At 37.9% G+C, this 4,765-nt stretch overlaps 1 non-coding gene across 1 annotated transcript; it reads left to right on the forward strand.

The window, feature by feature from the left end:
* Positions 1–1,375: 1,375 nt before the first annotated feature.
* LOC122022079 lies at positions 1,376–1,481 on the forward strand. The gene has a single exon (XR_006122822.1). It is a non-coding gene; the product is annotated as a small nucleolar RNA R71 (small nucleolar RNA).
* The last annotated feature ends 3,284 nt before the right edge of the window (positions 1,482–4,765 follow it).

Here is a 4,765-nt window from a genome sequence, read left to right on the forward strand (position 1 = left end):
CATGAATGGTCAGCTAATTGCAATACCATTGTAGTCAGTTTAATGTTCTGGAGTCCTAGCTTCTTACATAAGGAGTATGGAAGTAGGCTAATGCTGGCTCCCAAGTCGCAGAAAGCTTTCTGTATGAGTTCAGAACCAATCTTGCAAGGTATGGAAAAACTTCCTAGATCCTGAAGTTTCAGTGGAATATTTGCCATAAGTAGAGCGTTGCAATTCTCTGTTAGTGCTATAGTCTCAAAGTCACCCTTCTATCTCCTGTTAGATAAAATACCCTTTAGGAATTTTACGAACTTCACCATTTGGTGTAGTGTATCCATTTGTGGTACTTCTACGTAAATTTCCTTAATCTTCTTCAGGAATCGATTGAACTCTTCATCCTTTTGGGATGTTATCAATTTCTGAGGGAAAGGAATTGTCTGACTTTACAGGGGAATTCGAAGAGTTTCTTTAACTTTCTTGGTGATCTCCTCTCCATCCCTGTTCTGGATCTGATTGGGCAGTGGGGGAGAGGGCTCTTCCTCTGACTCAGGTCCTTTCTGAATAGTGATTTGGGGGTCTCCCAAAGTTCGTCCGCTCCTCAGCTCGATGCGGTTGCAGTGTTCTACTGGGTTTCTATAGTGTTCCCTGTGCTCTTGAAAAAGACTGGGCTATCTGGGCTATCTAGCTAACTTGCATCTTCTGATGTTTTTCTGAATTTTCCAGTCTTTGAGTCAATTGCTTCATTTCATTCTTCCTCTCTTTTTGCTCTGAGAGAGCTTCTTCAAATATCTTTTCGATTCTGGACAGCTGTGAAGGTTGATGTTGATAAGTATGTTGTCCAGATGGGTAGCTCTGTTGCCCAGGTTGATAGCTTTGTTTTGCTGGCCCTTGGTCTTGGTTATTCTAGTATGAGAAATTTGGGTGGTTCATCCATCCAGAGTTGTATTTGTTGGAGTATGGATTGTTTTCCTTTTGGTTGTAGTTGACTATCGCATCGCATTGCTCAAGTTGGTTTATCTGTGCTTGTATTGGTCCTAGGGGGCAAGTATCTTGAGCATGATCTGTACTTCCGCAAGTTTCACAAACACAAACTATTGCATTAGCCGTGTTGTTTCCCATGGCCTCAAACTTCTTGGACAGAGTGTCCAGCTTTGCAGACATGAGTGTGACTGCATCTATGTCAAATTTTCCTGATGCCTTTATTGGATTTCCTGAGAAAGAACTACCAGATTTTTCAGTTTCCCACTGATGGTGGTTCTGTGCCACATTCTCTATGATCTCTTTAGCTTCATCAAGGTTCTTGTTCATTAGTGCTCCTCCTGCTGCAGAATTGAGGGATACCTTTGTGTGATAGTTTATTCCATTGTAGAATGTGTGCAGAACCAACCATTTCTCAAGGTCATGATGGGGGCACTATCTCAGCATACTCTTGAATCTGTCCCAGGCTTCAAATAATGATTCTGAGTTTATCTGTTTGAAGCTTGCAACCAAATTTCTCATGTGAGCAGTTTTGCTTGGTGGATAGAATTTGTCTAGAAATTTCTGCTCACACTACTCCCAAGATGTAATGTTGTTTGTTGGAAGGGAATTTTGCCACTGCTTGGCTCTATCTTTAAAGGAGAATCCAAAAAGAAATAACCTCACTGATTCTGGAGGGACTCCGTTCACTTTCATGGTACCACAAATCTCGTAGAAAAGCTCTAAGTGGTGGTTTGGATCATCGTGTGGCCCTCCTCCAAATTGATTCTATTGAACCATGTGAATTACTGCAGGCTTAATTTCAAAATTGTTGGCTTCGGTTGGTGGTCGAGTGATGCTAGATCGAACCCCTCCTGCATAAGGTGTTGCGTAATCCTTCAACAGTTTATCAGCCATCTCTGAAGATTCTTGTACTGCTTGAAATGCTTTTTGAAGATTTCTTCTTCTCAAGAAAGTCCTATCGATCTTTGGATCGAATGGTAGAAGTTGTCCTGAAAGACTAGTTATAAAATATGAAATATAGTAAAGAAGAGAGTGAAATAATATTATATTCTTTTAGGCTTTTTAATAAGAACGCAGAAAATAAAGAGAAACAAAAATAAAACTATTTATCTCTAAGTGAAAAATATTAGAAAAAGAAAAGATAAAGGAAAAAAAATAAAGTATAGTCTAATCTAATATGATTATCACTAATGTTATAGACGCAGTCCCCGGTAACGGCGCCAAAAACATGTTGCGATTCCGCAAGTGCATAGATTTTTCGTCAGTAATAAAGATTATCGATCCCACGAGAATTGATTATAAACACTAGCAATGACTCACTTAGGATTAGCTAAACTACCGATGGTTGTAAGTTATCTAAAGAAAAGAGGTTTGGAAACGAAAACGAGAACTAGCAAAGAAGAAGTAATAGACTTGGTTTATGAAGAGTCCTAGGAGTTCGGTTTCATTGTGGTGGTATTTATGTATCACATTCTATCCTTTACTCATTGTCCATCAACATGCATTCCCCGAAAGTTGAAGTATCTATTCTTAGGTACCAAATAAAGAAGATCCCTATGAAATCCTATTACGGTTAACCCCTGTCATTAGTGTGCCTCGGTAGATCACAAGAACACTACTCTAATTGGTGTCACTAAGGATAGAAATAAAGATCTTAGTTTGATCTCTTACATCCTTATGAAGGAGTTGTCTCTCCTTTCAAGGAAAGTACCCTAGATGTCCATGAACGGGTTACCCCTATCACTAGGGCCCCTCGGGTGTATGATCTAGTATATTCTCTCTACGAGATAGGCAATTCCTACACAATCAATTAACACGATATAGAGATCGAGTAGTCGAAACAAAGCAAGCGAAATCATCCAATGAAATAGAGGAAAAAGTATGAGTCTTACATCTAACCAATCCACAACTACTCCCTCATCTTAGAACAAGGAATCTACTCCATAGACGCCGGAGAAAAATCTGAAGACATAATGTTAAGCATACAATTCTCAAACAAGAAGAGAGAGAGAGAAAAGACGCTTATCCAACGACGACGAGTGATCTTCTGATCCAATCCTCTACTTCTGGAGTTGATGTGGTGATGAAGGATCGTTGGACAGAGGTTCTGGATAGAGTGGAACAACACCAAGTCGATTCTCTCTCTGACGGCTCACTTCCCGACCCTTCCACCTTGAAGAAAAGGGTTAAAACCCTTTTATAGGCTAGGGCACGACTGCGGTGGCACGACCATGTAAGAATGGCACGACCATGCCCTTTTTTTATCTCTGGTCGCACTGCACGGTGCCAATTGACACGGTCGTGTGAGCTTCGAGCTCGATTCCTGGGGCACGACTGTGAACATGGTGTGTGGTGTCTACATTTTTGTTAAATGTAGTTGTCCATTTAATTTATATTATGGATAACATGGTGTGTGGTGTCACATAGAAGATCATGTTATCAGTTCCATATAAATTATAAATAGTAGCTCACAATCAAGATGGATTGGGACAAACCATTGGAATTGTTGTAGTGCAATTTGGTATTAGTTTATCTTAACTATAAATTATACTAGTACACTTTGAGTGTATTGAGTAGGACCATTTGAGGTTGTTCCTTTTATACTGGCTGCATAAAAGAACATAACTCTGATATTATGGAAGTCTATGCTATTAATCTCGATATAATAACAAGCACATATACTTAGTATTTATTTCTTTAATTTATCAATGGGTGAGATTTTTTCAGTTGAATTAATAGACTCGATAAATTAGGAAATAATATTATTTATATGGTGTGTTGTTGATTATAGAAGGAAACTGTGTCCTAGTAATATAGGTTGATGATGTTCCCTTGAGGAGCTCATAAGGATTGTCATGTAAACCCTGTAGGTGGACTTAGTCTGACATGATAATGAAGTTGAGTGGTACTACTCTTGGAGCTAGATATTAATTAAGTGAGTTGTCAGTATCACATTTAATTAGTGGGCATTCGATATCTTAAACATAGGAATATTATGCACTCATAATAAGAATGAGCTCATAATATAATTTGGGATTGATGCGGTAGTTCAATAATAACGCTTTATTGGTATGAGTTATTATTGATGAACTTGAGTTGGGTGTTCGGGACGAACACAGTATCAGGAGACCAAAACCAATATCTCCTCTCGGTCCCTGTTGTAGCCTCTATTAAGCCTTGTATCCACAAAATCCACTTCTTACCCAAGTAATGGGTCGGACACATCCTTGCTTGGAGCAAGGGGGTCGACCAAGCATCAACTTGGAGCCCAAAAGGTGGTCGACCAAACCATGCTTGGTGTCCAAGCATGGGGCCGGCCACACCACTAAGATTAAAGGGAGATTTTATTTTGTTAAAATCTTTCCTTTTGTAGCCATTCATGAAGGGATTTAAAAGAGAAATTTTATTTTTAAAATTTCCTTTTATAGCCATCCTCATGGTTTTAAAAGAGAGTTTTAAAATTTTAAAATCTTTCCTTGTATAGCTATCTACAAAAGATTAAAGAGAGATTTTAATTTTGTTAAAATCCTTCCTTATTTGTAGATATGTATAATGTTTAAAAGAGAGATTTTAATTTTTGATAAAACATTCCTTTTTTGTAACCTTGATTTAAAAGGAGAAGTTTTAATTAATCTTTCCTTTTTTTTAGTTGTCTACATGTTTTAAAAGAGAGAGATTAATTTTAAAATTTCCCTTTATTGCCATGTACAATAGGAAATTTAGAAAAGAGAGATTTTAATTGTTGTTAAAATTTCATTTTTTAAAAGGAGGCCACAAATAAGGAAGTTTTAATTATGTTTAAAAC

This window comes from Zingiber officinale, chromosome 9A (genome assembly GCF_018446385.1).
Source record: "Zingiber officinale cultivar Zhangliang chromosome 9A, Zo_v1.1, whole genome shotgun sequence".
Lineage (NCBI taxonomy): Eukaryota > Viridiplantae > Streptophyta > Magnoliopsida > Zingiberales > Zingiberaceae > Zingiber > Zingiber officinale.